This window comes from Mus musculus, chromosome 14 (assembly GCF_000001635.26).
Source record: "Mus musculus strain C57BL/6J chromosome 14, GRCm38.p6 C57BL/6J".
NCBI classification, from domain to species: Eukaryota; Metazoa; Chordata; class Mammalia; order Rodentia; family Muridae; genus Mus; species Mus musculus.
The window spans coordinates 114,302,544-114,321,529 of NC_000080.6; the positions used below are offsets into that span (position 1 = coordinate 114,302,544).

An 18,986-nucleotide genomic window follows, 5' to 3' on the forward strand; every position below is an offset into this window, starting at 1 on the left:
TCTACCCAAGATCTAGGGAAGCTCTTAGGCTCAAAGGTGCACCTAATATAATTTTTCTGGCTAATGGACAAAATATGAAAATGCTCTTTAAAGTCATATTACTCTATCTTAGTTTACTGTAGATCTCAGACCTCATCAGAGAAAATTCTTGTGTAATCAAAGCAAAAACTTAACATCTTGTCAAGGGCAGGGAGGAACTTATGGGATACTCATCGGCAAATGAGGCAACTTTATCACACTCACTCCTCCAATCTCAGGGACTATTATTTGTTGAACAGAGGATGTGGATCAAATATAAAATATATCTTCTGGACATGATAGGACTGTTTAACCTATACACTTATATGTCTGGTTGCACAAGACCTGTGCGACAAGGTCTATCCAGTCAACATTCTAGCATGGAGTCAGGAGTACAAGAGCCCCCACTCCGAACTGAGGAGCCATAGGCAGTTAATGGCTTCTGAGAGAGGGAGAGCCAGTTTTCCTTAAGGTCATGGCTCCCAGTTCCTGACATGCTTTACCGGACATATCCATACCCAGAAGAATATGGATAGGTTATTAAATTAAAAAAAATCCAAAACGTACAAATTTGAGGGATCAGTTGTTAGGGGATGAATCTGGAAAGAGTTGTGATAGTACAAAATCATGAAAGAATTAATAAAACACAAAATGTTCTATTTTTTCAGAATTTCATGGAATTATATAATGGAGTAAAATTACATCCACAACCATTATTAAAGAGAATATTGACTAAAATCACTTCAAACTATACAAAATTCACAAATTTCCAGAAGTGATAATTTACCATAATATATCATAATAGATAAATATAGAAAAAATATTCGGAACTTTTTGTTTTCAGAGTATAAGTATTGCTGTGCATGTTTTGTCAATACACAATCCAGAAATGAATGTACAACAGAAAGAAAGGCAGAGGAACTTCTCTGACTCAAGCAAGAAATATTCACAAATTATATGCTTTAATGGCTAAGAAAATCATTTGAAATATTTTTAAATAAATTGAATATGATTTAATTAAATTTCATTATTGTATGAAACTAAGGAATATGTAAGGTTCTAAGAATCCATCAAATCAAAAATCTCTTATTTAAAATCTCTGTAGCTAAGATCCCTAATTAAGTTCAAATGATTCTGGAGTTAGAAGGATATTAATGCAAAGTACTTCAGTAGTTAAAGGAATTGTAATATTCTATTAATAGAAATATGAATTAATATGTGTAGCTTCAGTTTAACCACTTATCACATTGTACAATTGCCTGTTCCAGCAATAAGTTCATTGATATAACCACTAATTTGGCCTGAAGTGTTCGTGCAATTACTATATTTATTCTAAGTCACTGGCAAATGATCTATTAAGATGTCTTCTCTATCTTCTTGCTTTTTAAATTTGAGAAGAATTTACAATGAGAACACAAATGCATGAAAATTAAAGTATTGTATTAGTAGTTATATGTGAAAAGCAAAGTTTACTATAGTCACCAGTTCATGCTTGTGGTTTATAAGCTTCGGGCTGTTTATAGTTGTATGATAATGTTTGTAGCAGCCTCTCGTATTTTTAAAATATAAGTATATAATTAAACTTTTAAGATTTATTTATTTACGTTATGTATATGAGTTCTGTATCTGTATATATGCCTGTCTACTAGAAGAGGGCATCAAATTCCATTATAGATGGTTATCAACCACAATGTGGTTACATTGAACTTAGACCTTTGGAATAGCAGACAATATCATTAACTGCAGCACCATCAGTCCAGGCCAGTATTTAAGTTTTAAAAGTTAATTGAAATCTTACTAATTTGTATTCAGTGTTGAAAATATATAATTCACTAGATAGATAAACAGTAGAAATTAGTTAGAACATGGTCAAGGATTAAATACAGGAAAGAGAAACAAAAATCAAAGTTTAACTTCACAAATGGAATGAAATACTGTATGATGCTTAATTAGTATGTTTCTCCTTGGGGCAAAAATATTTTAAAGCCTTAGATGGTATTGATAAATTTTGGTAGTTCATCAGTAACCACATAATAAAAAAAAAAAAAAAAGTTTGCACACAGCACTCAAAATCTTATAAATAAGTGAAAAAATAGAGCAAATCTCTTGGGTTTATCACATGCTCAAGATTTTTGTGCTTCACATATTGGATGTGTAGCCATCCACTGACCACAGACATGGGCAACGTATCAAAGGAATCGTCTTTTACAAAATGGCTTTCCTTACATCAGAAACTGCCAACTGCCAATCGCTCCTCAGATTTGATTAAACTTGTGTAGCATCCTTCCTCCATGAGCATCACCCACAGAGGAGAGTAAGAATGATGTCCTGATATTAGCATGTGAGAATATGTAGCATACGGCATTTTTACGAGATTTTCTTAAAAATCATTCTAAGTCTGTTTTTTCATGTGAGGCTTGTTAATTTAGATTTATTCTGTAGTGTTTTTGATATGAGTATAAATAAAACAATTAAATTCTATATTAGAAAGTGGCTTTTTACATTGAATATGCTTTCAGGATATGCGTGAGAATTTGTGGATGTGTAATCCCCAATTTATGGTTTTTAGGCGAGAAGCTTATGGATTTCTACATATGAATGTGTTAAAACTGTCATGTGCAATGCAGTGATAGCTGGAGACTGCATCTTTGCAAAATACGTAAGATTAAATGAGCTCAGAAAGTTGGAATGTCCATCATGATAGCATTAGTGTCCTTTACTACAACACAGAAGACGGTTTAGTCAGAGACATCACTCACCCTTGGTCATACTGGTACCATCACCTCATAATTTCAAGATGCAGAATAATGAGAAAAATGGTTTTCTGACATATAGGTCAGATAATCTGTGATATTTTGTTGTGACAGCTGGAACTATTTAAGGCTCATAAAGGAGCATCTAAGGCTTCATATGGTATTAGTATAGCTGTAGAGAAGGAAGCGTAATTAAAGTTAAAGTGTGTGCAATGAAGAAAAGTGGGAAATTATGAAGTCCAAAGGGGATGTGGGACTGACAGGTTTTTATGAACAGTTGTGATATTGACATGGGACAAATTCAGACTTCAGAAGAAATTCTAAAGAGTACACTTGATATGTTTGGGAGTGTCATACTACTATTTAATGAGAATGGGAATATCAAGAATCAATCAAGAGAGATGATATTTAATAAGGACCTTATGAATGAGCTAATTAGAAATATTAAACAAGAATTGAACATGTATGCATTGCTCTCACAAGAGAGTTCTGGGTTAAAACTTTATGCATAAAGTTGTAGATAAACATAAGTTTTGGTCAGTGTGATCATTATGAGAGAGTTTGGCAAAAAAGCAGAATAAATAAGAAAGATTCGGTGATCAGTAATACGGATTAGCTGATTAGAGTTAACCAAAAGTTGAAGCAATGTGTGGTAATTCATACACAATACATATAAATGTATTTTTACACATGTGTAAATGTGATATAAGTTTAGATATGGATATAATTGATATACATGTGAATAGATGAATATTGGATAAAGATAATTCAAACATATATGTAGAGAGCTATAGGTCATAGAGATGGTATAGTTATAAATATAGATAGATATGGACAACCTAGATATGTAGTTAAGATAGATATAAATTATATAGCTAGATAACTGTAAAGAGGTCAAGTCACTTGTGCTGAAAATACTACTCACAATAATGATAGACTAAAAAAAACACTATTACCAGGTACAAGAATCCTTGCAAATGATTGGATACTATCAAACTAATATAACTTATAGATGTCAAACCACCAAAATTACAAATGTGTCCTCTAGGGTTAGTTTCTCTTACATTCTTTTTGTTTGTTTATATACACTTGCATATCTGAACAATGCCTTATATTACTATTTGTATAATTTTACAATAAAAACTAAATTAGTGATTATTGAAAAACCTACATATATATGTATATGTACATTATACATAATACATAATAAAGAGAAGATAACCAAAAAAGAGGAAAGACTGTATGTGATATAAGTTAGTTGTTGTGTGCTGATGTGCCTATTATTTAACTTTTGCAGGGTGGAAGCTGGTAAGATATGGCGTTCACAATCATCCTCACTTACAGAGTAAGCTTGGAGCCAGCCATGGCCAACTGAAACCCTCTATCAAAAAGGAAGATCCATACCCGGATAGGATCAACTTAAAAATCTCCCAATTTCATAAATAACATAGGACAAAATCTATAAGAGAAAAAAATATATTTCATCCTTTTTTTTCAGAAATAATTCATGAAGTTCTCTTATGAGTAGAACCAACTTTCAAATGCTTTTTAATTTTCTTAAAAGTTAAAGCTATTGAACATGTGCTCAAATAAATAGTGAACGTGATTTGTATGAAGTTGAGAACATTTACAAGGTGTTATATATCTAATCAAATGAATTTCAGTGCAACCTTGGGGTTTGTTTGTGCAGTGTTCGTATAAAAGGCCCATATAGTAAAGCCTTATTCTTAACTAGTGATGCTCCAAAGTGGTGGACAGATGATGAGGGCATCAGTTAGGGTGGGAGGCCAACCTGAAAGGAGACTGGAGATATGAGTTTGGGACCACATCCTATCCCACAGCTGCCCTGGTCTCTGCTTCCCCATCCCTCAGGAGATGGGCACCTTCCTCTGTATCATGTCTCTTTTCATGGTTTGCCTCTTTACAGGCCTATAGGAGTGGGGCCAGCAAGATCAGGTCTCTGGAACAATAAGCCAAAAGGGCTCTTTCTACATATAAGTTGGGGTTTTCAGGTTGTTTATTTTTTAATAGCAAGAAAAGGTAACCAATATGTGCAATGTCATTATCTGTATAATTTATTAGAGCTGTTTTCCTTGCACAGCTCTCTACATATATATTCCTACACTGACCATATTTAATGAAGTGTACTACTCACACATTAAAGGTCAATTCACAACTGTATGATAATTCATAGTTTTTAAAAGTGGATGTCCACCTGAAAACATGATTTGATACTTTCTAGTTGGTATTTAAGGCTACTTTTGTTAAGAAACAGAGTTTGTCGAAGGTGTTTTTATAATAAGCTGTGCATGGAGGTTGGAGAGACTCTTCAGCAGTTAAGAGAACTTGCTGTTCTTGCAGGCAATCTGGCTTTAGGACTCAGCAACCACACATTGGCATCTATCCATCTGCAGTTTCATTTCTGTGGATTTGATTCATTCTCATGGCCAGTGTGGATGCAAGGCAAGCATTCACTTTGTCAATGTACATACGTTCAGGGAAATACATAGACATATAAAAAGTAAATGGAACAATATAAAACAACTGTACAAACTGTGTATGTGTGTGTTCATGAGTGACTGTGAGTCTCTGTGTGTTGCATCAGATGTGTGAAGGTAATAGCCCAGCCTTGTGTCTCAGTCCACACCTTCTACCTTTTTTGAGCTAAGGCTGTTTTCATGCATGGCATCATATAACAGACTAGCTGGCATGAAAGTTTCTGGCCGTTCTCTTCTTTCAAACTCCCATGTTGCATTAGGATTCTCAGCCCTGAAGCTGAACTTTCATTTAGGGGACTAGAGCTCATGTCCTTTTGCTACTGTGGCAAGTACCTTATTCACTGAGACAACTTGCAAACCCTATTAAATATTGTTTTTGTTTTTGTTTTTTTCTAATACAGATCTAATACAGATGTTAATAGGAAAAAAGTCTCTCAAGGAAAGAAAAAATGCATACAAGTATGGGTATGAAATTCTTAAGGTAGACTTGATGGCTTTTTGTGCTTTGAGCCAACAAATTACCTTCTTTTACTCAAATTGCTCTTTAATTTTATATTGAAATACATTATTTCATCATTATCCTGGATGATATGCACCTTAGGTAATTAATTGTATTCTTATCATCCTTTGTTTTTATTCCAAACTTTTTTCTGTTTATTTTTTAATTTGCATACTTTTAATTTCAGAACAAAATAAAACAGACAAACAAAAACAAACACAACACCCAAGTCTGCTATTATGTGGGAGGATATCTTCCTACCTTAAGGCACAAGGACAGGATAGAAGAGATTCTTGTAGACATGAGCCAGGTGGGTCAGGGCCAGTCAAAGCTGCTGGGGTAGCCACAGGGATGCCATACAGAGGGCATGGGCTTCCCAGAAGCCTTTAATCCACTTCTTCCACATGAGAAGCATCCTCATTACCCTTCAGTGGGGGAATCTCATCAGTGACAGCAGCACTGGGCTAATCCACAGTGAACTCATCTTAATCAATTCCCAGGCCTCATTTAATCATGTGGTAGATGAGATTGGAGTGGGTTTGGGGATCCTCATATGAGAAACCAGAAGAGATCAGAGCAGTTTCAAACAGCAGCACCACCAGGTCCCTGACAGCTTTGTCATTTTTGTCTGCCTCAGCCTTCTGCTGCAGGGTCTCCACAATGGTGGTCAGGGTTGACCTCTAGATGTTTGGGGGCCATCATGTAGCCCATTGTAGAATTGTCTCACAGTGCCTGATCCTTTAGGATCCATTCCATGTTGGTTGCCCAGCCATAGGTGCTTAGGTCACAATGCAGCAGGGGTGGGGGGGGGGCAGAGATACAAGCCTATTAGAGATTGTCACTTTTTCAAACTTCTTGTCCAAGATCTCCTTCATGAGCTTGCAGAAATTATCAAGTGTTACCTTGATCTCTTCCATTGTCTTCTTCTCTTCCTCATTCTCTGGTAGCTCTAGGTACTCCTTAGTCACTGAGACCAGGTCCTTTTCTTCAAATTCCTTGAGCTGCTGCATGCAGTACTTATCAATAGGCTCAGTCACATATATCACCTCAAAGCCCCGTTTCCACACATGCTCCAGAAAGGCAGAGTTGGCTACTTGTCCTTTGCTTTCACCAGTGATATAGTAGATGGACTTCTGTGTCTCCTTCATGGGAGACACATACTCTTACAGGGAAGTCATCTAATCTCCAGACTGAGAGGTGTGACATAGCAAAGTAGCTCAGGGAGGTGGCGACGGTTAGTGGAATCTCCATGAATTCCAAGCTTTCAATTCTTGGAGAATACCTCATAAAATTTCTTGTAGTTCTCTTTGTCCTCTGTCAAATCAGAGGAGAGCTCAAGGTACTTCTTCACAATGTTTTTTGAGATGACTGTCAGGCTCTTGCTCTACAGGAGCACTTATCAGGAGATCTTCAAAGGCAGGTCCTCGGTGTCAACCACACCATGGATAAAGTTGAGATACTCATCACAGCTGTCCATAATGAACATATGACAAACATACAATTTGATGATGTTGTTGTTCTTTTTGTTGTTCTCAAAAAGGTCAAAGGGAGCTCACTGGGAAATGAAAAGCAATGCCTTGAATTCCAACTGACCTTCTAGAGAGAAGTGCTTGACTGACGAGTGGTCTTCCTAATCATTGGTGAGGCTATTATAGATTTCACCATATTCCTCTTGAGTGGTGTCATCCTGATTTCTGGTTCAGATAAGCTTCGTCTTATTCACCTATTCCTGTTCATTATACTTCTCTTTGATCTTGTTTTATTTTTCTTCTCATTGCTGCTATTATTCCCTCATTAGATTCCACATTTTCAATCTTAGGCTTCTCCTCATCTTTGTCTTCCTCCTCTTTCTCACCTTCCTTTTCCTCTGCCTTATAATCGCTGATCTCCTTCTCTCATTCCTTCTCCAAGTAGAGGGTGATGAGATAACCTATTAACTGCAAGTGTTTCTTCACCATTCTCTTGACCCTCCTCCCCTCTAAGTCCTCTGACTCATCTTTTTTGAGTTGAAGGATCACTTTGGTACCCATGCCAATGGGCTCACCACAGTCTGTAGGAATGGTGAAGGATGACATCAGAAGACTCCATGGCATACTGCACTCCATCCTTGTGCTTTGTGATCACAACAACTTTCTCTGTCACAAAAGAGGCCAAAGAGAACTTGACATCATCCTATCCAATCATGGAGATGTCTGCATGAGCCTGGAGATCCTCCATAAATGTGTTTGTGCCACCAAAGTCATTGTGTGCTCCTGAGGGTTAGGGATGATGTCAATTTTCAGCTCTTTACTGTTGTCCAACTTGGAAGGGTCTATCAGGCTCTCATACTGAATCTTGTACAGGGCATTAGAAGCATTGTAGATCAATTCCTGGAGGAAAATCTCCTTGTTTGAATAGAAAGATTTGATGATGAGGGACATGAGCTGGACAATTTCTGCCTGAAAGACAAAGGTCTCCACCTCTTCTTCTCCATGGTGCACTTCCTCAGGCATCTTAACAGGAAAGCCAAATAGTAGTACAGAGCAGGGTAGTGGGCCAGCACCAAGTCTGACTTGCATAACAAGCCTAGGTTCATGGGGTGACTTCTTGCTGTTTGTTTTCTATTAACTATGTTAACCAGTAAGTAGTTCTGCATTTCTTACTTGGAAGCTCCTTAAGGGAAAGATGGTCTTCCCTTGTCAGAACATAGATTTTCTTTCTCTGAACATATATACCAATCCTCATTAGCCAAGGTGACTGGCTTCACACAAGCTTAATGGATATATAAATGCATATGGATATTTCATCTATATTAAAAGGAGCTGAGTATTGACTGACTTGCAGGAACATCAAACTTTCTTTTCAAAGCCTTATACTTTTCCACGACACACATAAAAGAACTATGCATATGGGAAGTATGGTTCCACCGATAAAAGCAGTGTAGCTCTTCAACAGTCATCTGTGCAGCCCAGCCCATAGAATCCAGGCACCACTGAGTAGCATCTGTATCCAGCATTGCCATTGGCCCAGAACAGAACAACTTAAAAAACTGAACTGAAAGGATCTTTACTATCAAGAAAATTGCGTCTTATTGTCAACAAGCAGGCAAAACCTTACTAAATAAAAAGTGAAAATTATCCTTTCCATTGTCCAGGGAAATGAAAGCAAAATGAAGCAAAGTTATTAAAAGTCAACTGGGAAACAGAATTAAACTTCCTACGCTAAAACACACAGTAGAAACCTTCAGGAAATTGATACCAAACCTAACATCTGGCTGAGGAAGTGAAAGTATGGGAAGGTCTGGGAAAAGATGTCTCAAGTGGAAGGATAAGAAGGAGTCAGAGCCCTGAGGTACAGACCAGCAAAAATTGTTTAAAGAACTTGTAAGGGCTAAGGGGAGATTAAGTATGCTTTAATGCTTAGGTTCTGCTTTAGTTTCAGTTATATATATATATATATCCCCATAACTCTTGGAGTCCTGGGAGCCAGGTCACATCATATGGCCCAAGTAAGGCAATAGACTGTCGTCGTCTCTTTTAAAACAGCTTCACACAGGTCCAACTTGTCTTCTTTATTGCAGAACTAAGTGACAAAAGTTGACATTTGGGAATAGAGGAAAGGGCATGGTGTTACTAAATGGCCCTTCCTTTCCGAGTATTTCTTTTGAGACCTTACAAGGCCAAAGGTTTCCATTCACTATGATCTGGGAAAAATAATATCAAAGGTGAAAGTATGGGAATTAATTTATTTTTAATCTGTTGATGGCCTCTATTTTACAAGGGCCAGGTCTCCTCAAATACTTCTGGGTTTTACACTAGCCAAAGTGCCAAATAACCTGCAATACTACCTCATTTAGGGTGGACGAATGCAAGAATGCTCCAGTTTTTAAACATTGCGTACTACAGTTATAAGTTCAAATATATAAACTATTAAGATAATTTCTCCAAAGTCACCTACAAGTGGGTGAGCACTTCTGTATTAGTCAGGATTCTCTAGAGTCACAGAATGTATGAGATGCCTCTATATATTAAGGGAATTTGTTGTGATGACTTACAGTCTATAGTCCAATTACCCCAACAGTGGTCAGCTGTAAATGGGAAGCCCAAGTATCTAGTAGTTGCTAGTTCATTCAGCTGGTCTTCTATAGAAGTAAATTTCAACAGATATGTTGAGAAGTAAATGCAAGCTGGCAAATAAGAGTGAATCTTCCATCTTCCAATGTCCTTATGTAGGTCTACAGCAGGTGTGGCCCAGATTAAAGGTGTGTACCACCAGTCCTGAATCTGGTTCTTGTTTTCTCCCAGGCTGACCTTGAACTCAGAGATCTCCTTGCCTTTGTCTCCTGGAATTCAAGGTGTGTACTACCTTGCCCGGTCCTAAACTTTTCATAGCCACCATGTCTCAAATTTTCCATGCCATGATCCAGGTCAGAAACTTCTTTCTTACAGCCTCAAGATTTGGATAACAGGTGAGCCTTCCAATTCCAGATGGTAGTTCATTCTAAATATAGTCATGTTGAAAACTAGAAATGGCCATTACAGCCACCATCACTGAATCCACTGATTATGTGTGTTGGTATGCCCATGACTGTCCAGTGTTAGCATTGAAACACCTTAGTTATTAGAACATGTCAAGCTGGCAGTTTAGGATTTACACTATGCTATGTACTGTCATTCAAACTAGGAGCTTAGGAAAGCCTATTCTTAAGAAACACTGTAGAAGAAAATGGATAGGAGAAGTGTTAGTATTAACTTGAAGAAATGTTTAAGAGAAAAAAATGTTTTACAAATTGGACACATTTTATCAATGGAGGTATCATAGTTCTTAAAAATATTATTCAAAGGAAAAGTGTCTTGATTACCATTACTGTGATAAAAGCCAAATCCACGATGGAAAATTTAGAGAGGAGTTTATCACAGCTTATACTTCCACATCATAGTGGGTTATGCAAGGTAGCCAGGAGAGAACCCGAAGACAGGAGCTTGGAAGTAGAAACTGAAGCAGGGAGGCCCTGAAGGAACAGTTTACTGTGGATTCACATTCCACCTAGCCACTTTTAGGGACTCTGCTGGGCAGATGAAATAGGGAGTGCTAATGCTGATTCACTGTACAGGGGGTGAGAAAATGCAGCCTCATTGGAGTGAAAGACAATATATCCTGAGGCCTATGCTGGGCTTCCCAAGCTCCAGTCCCCAGGGAAAACCACTTGGAGTCAGAAATGAAAGTGGCCCATGGGCCTGTAGGGAAGCCAGGGCCAGGGGCATGGAGATCTCCTGCTAATCTCATATTCTCCTTAGCTTATATGTGATTGTTTGGGAGCACAGAATTGCCTTCTGAGGGTGACTTAAACTGAGCAGCTCTTTAGATGATGGCTTCTTCTATGATACCCAACGTGGTTCTTGATGAAAGAGACAGTCCATGCTTATCCATACCATTTATTGACTAGTATTCAAAAAAAAAAAAAAATAGATACATACCACCTCCTCAGGGTGGACCAGAGATTAAATACTTTTTTTTTGTAGGTAGGAATGCCCGTGAAGGGATGCTTACTGGTTACACTCTCAGGGCCTATAGATACCATATAGCATAGAGAACTCTGTTCTGATGTAGGTGACCATAGGTTGCATTATGATATAGTAAGTGTGGTTATGTAACAGGGGCCTGGTCGAAAACAGGTGGTGCTCCTACAGTCCTCTGGGGTTCCTGGGCTTCTAATCTTCACAACCTCACCAAGGTTCCTGGCATGGTCCATTACCCCACAGTTTACTGGCATGCTTCCACTGACTTGTCAGTATAATCTTCCTTTCTTTTTTCCCTTTTTATTGAAATAAGATTCTTCTCATACAATGCATCCTGACCACAGTTCCCCCTCCTTCTACTCCTCTCAGTCCCCTCCCTCCTGCTTCCTTCCCCAAACCACTTCCACTCTGTCCTCCTTCAGAAAAGATCAAGTCTCCAAGAGACAACAACCAAACACAATCGAACACTATATGAGAACAAAGCCCGCATGCTGAGGCTGGACAAGGCAGCCATGGGAGGAAAAGAGTGACAAGAGCAGGCAAGAGAGTCAAAGACACATCTGCCCCCACTGTTAGGATCCCCACCTGCACCCAATACCAGGACAATACCCAAATCATATGTGCAGAGGACCTGGTGCAAACCCATGCATGCTCCACAGTTGTTCCTTCAGTCTCTTTCTACCCACATGAACCCTGATTCATTGAGCAACCCTAATAGTTGCTCTCCATTACCTCCAACTCCTATAATCTTTCTCTTTCCTCTTCTGGGGAATTACCAGAGCTCAGAGTGGAGAGGCTCAATGGAGACCTACACTGTAGACTCTCTCTGTGTGTCTGTCCATGGGTCTCTGTTCCTGTTCCCATCTGCTGCTGGGGGAAGCCTCTATTACTACTAGACAAGGTACCCATCAATGAGTATGGCAGAATATGATTACCTTCTTTAAAAAATAAGTCATGTTTGATTCTATCCTAGGTTTCTGGGCTGTCTAGTCTCTGATTCCTGGACATCCAAGCAGTATCAGGCATGGGTACCCTCTCATGGAGTGGGCCTCATGTTGAAGTTGAACATTGTTGGGCCATTCCCAAAAGTTCCGCACCACCACCATTTCCCCTTCACATCTTGCAGGTAGGACATCTGATTGACTGTGGAGAGGTTGAGGTGGTTCCTACATGGAGCCGCCACCCCTGTATTCTTGTCTCTTTGGTTCAGTAAGGTATTCTGCAAGGTCCTGAAACAAAATCAATGGCACCAACCCAACCACAAAACCTTTGTCCTGCTCTCTGATATTTCTTACACAACCCAGTACCTATGGGACAGGCTTCCCACAGTAACAATTTATCAAGACAGTAATCTACAGACCTGCCTACAGGCCAATTTTGGAGATGAATTTTCTCAGTCATGTTCCTTGTTTTGGATAACACAGGCTTGTGTCAAACTGATATAAAACTTGCCAGAAAAACTTTTATACTATAAATAGCTTGTTTTCTTCATTTTAGTAACTATTGTAAACAGCTACTAATTTTAGTTTTGAGCTTAGTAATCAAGAAAATATTAATTGTCTTCTGAAATAACACAATAAGAAAGAATAAATGAGAACTGATTAGGAAGTCTAAAAGCTTGAAAATATGCCATCATAACAGCTCTGCGTACAAAGAAATCTGATTGTGTTATTCTCTAATTTTTAGTACAACTTGAATATTACTACATATAGATCAATCAAATACCAGAAGTGGTTGACAAAAGAAGCCACAAAATGAAACTAAGAGTTTAGCTGCACTTTTGGTTATGATAAAAATTGAAATATGAGAATAAATAAATATCTATAACAAAGGTAAAAAAAGAGAGATACTGATTTTCAAGTCCATATGATTGGAGATGACAGAATTTTTATACAAATATACATTTTAGGTACATAAAGCCATACACAATGAAAAACTAGTAAACTCTTAATTTAAAAATGTATAAAAGTTGTTATATACAATGAACTTTTAACTTAAATATGAATGGAAGCTCATCTATTGGGACATGAATCACCTTTTGTTATTAATAGTGATATATTTTCTTCTCAACACATTTTATAACTTAGTGAATAATCTCAAATATAACCAATGTGATAAGTATTTAAATATATTCTTCCATTAAACAATCATTTTATAATTATTCTATTATTCCTTTATTTATTTAGAGTATGAGCTAATGAGTTAAAATGGATTTACAAGGCCAACTTCACATATAAATTTTTTACCTCCCAGCTTTATCCAGGGAACAAATCTTTGTCTGTCTGATTCTCTTATACTTTGGGTTGTGAGTCTTTAACGACTGAGCCATCTCTCCTGCCCTGTTTGATTTCCTTATGTTCTGGCCTTAGCTGGACTTATTTTCTCTTTTTATGTCTTATCTCTTGTATAAGCAACTGTATTTTCTCTTACATCATTGATATTTAATATCAGCACATAGCATTATTTACGTTATATTATGTACAATGTCTGATTTAATATGAACCACTAAGCAACGTATAAAATAAAAATAATAAACAAGTAAGTAAATAAATAGTTATATAATAAAATACCTCCTATCATAAACTAGGAAGGTGGTAGATAAAGGTGATAGGAAGCTGCAATCATTCTCCTTTGTGAAGAGCAGTTCCCTCTTAAGGACAAAAAGGTGCACCATTAATATATCATTAAGTAAATGAGATGGCTATTCTTGGCATCAACTAGATGGAAGAACAGATGAAACATCTAGTCTATGGACTGAAAAACTATTAGGTTCTTGAACTTTCTGTTGGTAAATAATAATTGCTAGACTACCAAATCAACAACTCTGTGTGTGTGTGTGTGTGTGTGTGTGTGTGTGTGTGTGTGTATGTGTGTGTGTGTGTGTGTGATATTACATATATATGTGACAGATAGGAAGATATGTAGATAGAGAGAGAGAGAAAAAGAGAGACAGAGATAGATGTTAGATAGATAGATAGATAGATAGATAGATAGATAGATAGATAGATAGATAGATAGATAAAACGATAGAGATATTTTCTGTTAGTTCTACCCTCTATAGAACTCTGTGTGATACAGTTGATTTGGTTCATTTTGGCTTATGCTTCTGGGTTAAAGGAAACTTAACAATATCTATTAATATTCTTGTTAACACTTACTTTGTTTAGTGATTTCATTCAATGACACATTTTAAGAAAAAAATTGATTACTAAATACTTACAAAGACATTATTATTTAGATTTCCACAGGGAACTAAAAACTGTCCTAGAAGATGTTATGAAACAGAGTTAGAAGGGTCACAGTTCCTGGCATATGAATCCCATTAGATTACAATCACAAGTCAACATCTGCCAGCACTGAGGTGTGCCCATTGCAGCTGTGGGAAAATTCTCTAAAGACTGCCAGGCAGCATACTATAGGTGAGAGCTTATTTCTGCTTTGTAATATATCTAAGAAAAAAAGAGACATATAAAACCTTCTATCTGGCCTCTTTTATGTTTTCTTTTTTTATTAGATATTTTCTTTATTTACATTTCAGATGTTATCCCCTTTCCTGGTTCCTCCTCCAAAAAACCTCTATCCCATCCCCCCTCCCCATGATCACCAGTCCACCTACTCCTGCTTCCTGGACCTGGCATTCCCCTACACTGGGGCATAGAGCCTTCACGGGACCAAGGGCCTCTCCTCTCATTGATGACTGACTAGGCCATCCTCTTTTATCCTACCAAGCTAGACCCATGAGACCCACCATGTGTTTTCTTTGTTGGTGGTTTTGTCCCAGGAAGCTCTGGGGATACTGGTTATTTCACATTGTTGTTCCTCCTACAGGGCTGCAAACCCTTTCAGCTTCTTGGGTACTTTCTCAAGCTCCTTTATTGGGGAGCCTCAACTCCATCCAATGGATGGCTGTGAACATCCACTTCTGTATTTTTCAGGGACTGGATGAGCTCTCAGGAGACAGCTATATCAGGCTTCTGTCAGCAAGCTCCTGTTGTCATCCACAATAGTGTCTGGGTTTGATGGTTGTATATGGGATTGATCCCTAGGTGGGGCAGTTTCTGGATGGTCATTCCGTCAGTCTTTGCTCCATACTTTGCCTCTGAAATTTCTTCCATGGGTATTTTGTCCCCCCTTCTATGAAAGGATAGAAGTATCCACATTTTGGTTATCCTTTTTCTTGAGTGTCATGTGTTTTGTGAATTGTATCTTGGGTATTCTGAGCTTCTGGGATAATATTCACTTATCAGTGAGTGTATATCATGTGTGTACTTTTGTGATTGGGTTACCACACTTAGGATGATATCCTCCAGATCCATCCATTTGTCTAAGAATTTCATAAATTCATTGTTTGTAATTGCTAGTAGAACTCCACTGTGTAAATGTACCACATTTTATGCTTCCATTCAGCTGTTGAGGGACATCTGGATTGTATCCAGCTTCTGAGTATTATAAATAAGGTTGCTATGAACAGAGTGGAGCATGTGTCCTCATTGCAAGCTGGAACATCTTCTGGGTATATGCCCAGGAGTGGTATTGCTGGATCTTCTGGTAGAACTATGTCCAATTTTCTGAGGAATTTCCAAACTGATTTTTAGAGTGGTTGTACCAACTTGTAGTTCCACCAGCAATGGAGGAATGTTCCTCTTTCTCCACATCCTCTCCAGCATCTTCTGTCACCTGAGTTTTTGATCTTTGCCATTTTCACTGGTGTGAGGTGTAATCTCAGTGTGGTTTGGATTTGCATTTCCCTGATGACTAAGGATGTTGAACATTTTTATAGGTGCTTCTCAGCCATTTGGTATTCCCCAGTTGAGAATTCTTTGTTTAGCTCTGTAACCCATTTTTTTTCCATTTTTTATTAGGTATTTAGCTCTTGTGAGACTATGCCGGGGCCTAGCAAACACAGAAGTGGATGCCCACAGTCAGCTAATGGATGGATCACAGGGCTCCCAATGGAGGAGCTAGAGAAAGTACCCAAGGAGCTAAAGGGATCTGCAACCCTATAGGTGGATCAACATTATGAACTAACCAGTACCCCGGAGCTCTGTAACCCATTTTTAACAGGGTTATTTCTTTAACTGGAGTCTAACTTTTTGACTTTTTTATATATACTGAATATTAGCCCTCTATCAAATTTAGGATTGATGAAGATCTTTTCCCAATCTGTTGTTTGTCGTTTTGTATTATTGACAGTGTCCTTTTCCTTACAGAGTCTTTGCAATTTTATGAGGTCTCATTCATCAATTCTTTATCTTAGAGCACAAGCCATTGCTGTTCTATTCAGGAATTTTTCCCCTGTGCCCATATATTCGAGGCTCTTTCCCACTTTCTCCTCTATGGAGAGAAACTTGAGGCAATCCCACTAAAATCAGGAACTAGACAATATGATAGTATGTATAAGTGACCCCAAAATTTCCACCAGAGAACTCCTATAACTGAATAACAACTTCAGGTAAGTTGCCAGGTATAAAATTAACTCAAACAAATCAGAGCCCTTTCTCTACACAAAGATTAAGCAGACTGAGAAAGAAATTAAGGAAACAACACCCTTCACAATAGTCACAAAAAATATAGAATGCCTTGGTGTGACTCTAACTAAAGAAGTGAAAGATCTCTATGATAAGAATGCCAAGTCTCCCTTCTTAGAATTGGGAACAAAACACCCATGGAAGGAGTTACAGAGACAAAGTTTGGAGCTGTGACAAAAGGATGGACCATCTAGAGACTGCCATACCCAGGGATCCATCCCATAATCAGCCTCCAAAGGCTGACACAATTGCATACACTAGCAAGATTTTGCTGAAAGGACCCTGATATAGCTGACTCTTGTGAGACTATGCCGGGCCTAGCAAACACATAAGTGGATTCTCACAGTCAACTATTGGATGGATCACAGGGCCCCCAATGGAGGAGCTGGAAGAAGTACCCAAGGAGCTGGGGGGATCTGCAATCTTATAGGTGGAACAACAATATGAACTAACTAGTACCCCCCCAGAGCTCGAGTCTCTAGCTGCATATGTATCAGAAGATGGCCTGGTCGGCCATCAGTGGAAAGAGAGGCCCATTGGTCATGCAGACCTTATATGCCTCAGTACAGGGGCAAGAGGTGGCAGTGGGTGGGTGGGGGAGTGGGTGTGGGAGGGTGTGGGGGACTTTTGGGATAGCATTGGAAATGTAAATGAAATAAATACCTAATAATAAAAAATAAATAAATAAATAAATAAATAAATAAATAAATAAATAAAAGATATTCTGGAAAAATCACCACCCCTGACCTCAAGTTGTACTACAGAGCAATTGTGATAAAAACGACAAGGTACTGGTACAGTGATAGACAGGTAGATCAATGGAATATACTTGAAGACCCAGAAATGAATCCACACACTTATGGCCGCTTGATCTTTGACAAAGGTGCTAAAACCATCCATTGGAAAAAAGACAGCATTTTCAACAAATGGTGCTGGCTTACCTGGCAGTTTGCATGTAGAAGAATGTATGTTGTTGATTCATTCTTATCTCCTTGTACAAATCTCCAAGTGAATCTAGGACCTCCACAAAAACCAGAGACACTGAAACTTATAGAGAAGAAAGTGTGGAAGAGCCTCAAACCTATGGGCATGGGGAAAAAAATTCCTGAAGAGAACACATCTTTTTCTTATTATTACCTGTTATATTTTTATGTTACTGGAATGCAATACAGTATGTTAAGCAAACTTTCTACTATTGAGCTAACCTTATTAACTACAAACACACAGAGAGACAGAGAAAAAAATAGATAGTTAAAGATAAAGACAGACAGAAAGACACAGAGAGAAAATATATACATATATATGTATATTTGTAGATTATATTATATATGCCTGCAAAAGGACATTTGCATTTGAAAACATTAATTCAGTTTTAATTTAATTACATGCTTAAAAGTCAATTGAAATAACAAGTATAAAATCTAACACATGCTTTGGTGTGATAGAATGCAGAAAGATGTCAAAATATTCCTTTGTGAAATAGATCTTTCTTATCTGAATTCATTTTTAAGTTTTTAAAGCCAATTCAATTCATAAAACAATAAAAAAATCAGTGGTAAGTAATCAATAGTAAATTATATTCAGAAATTTTCTAGATACTGTGGCTAACCTTCTTCAGTTTTCAATCCCCTATAGGAAGTAATCCAGCAAGAAAAGAAAAGAAAAAATCTACCTAAAAATAATAAATGTGCCCCTAAGCATCTAAATCCCCCTCTCTCTTTCTCTCTCATTTGCTTAAAGAGTCCACAGATGACAAATGTGGACAATCTCTAAAGTGCTAGATTTATCAATAAGTGTCATTTTAAAATCTGAATTTATAAATAAATCCTTCATTAGAGTGGAAACTTGAAAGGACAGCTGCCCAGGGCACCAGTCACTTCTTTACTTTCTAACTTCTTCTTGGAAAGGTATTAGCAATAAGTAATTTATTTAAACCTTGTCTGAGAAAATCTTATTCAAATTCTAGTGCTGTTGGTATGTAATGATGAAACACCTATAAAGGACTTACTCATGTGCTGTTTCATTTTTCTTTTTTTTACTCACAATTATACCAAAGTTATTTGTAAGAAACTCTGATAACAAAAGCCAAAACTGGTTTCATATTTTCTTGCTTCTAAAGAGTGGTAAGCACAAGGAATCCTATGTTATTGTTTGATGTTTTCTTTAATGTATAAGTTTAAATGACATAATGA

The 18,986-nt window shown here is 37.5% G+C and overlaps 1 pseudogene; it reads right to left on the reverse strand.

Annotated features, from left to right (window-relative positions):
• Gm19829 (predicted gene, 19829) lies at nt 5,920-8,352 on the reverse strand (annotated as a pseudogene).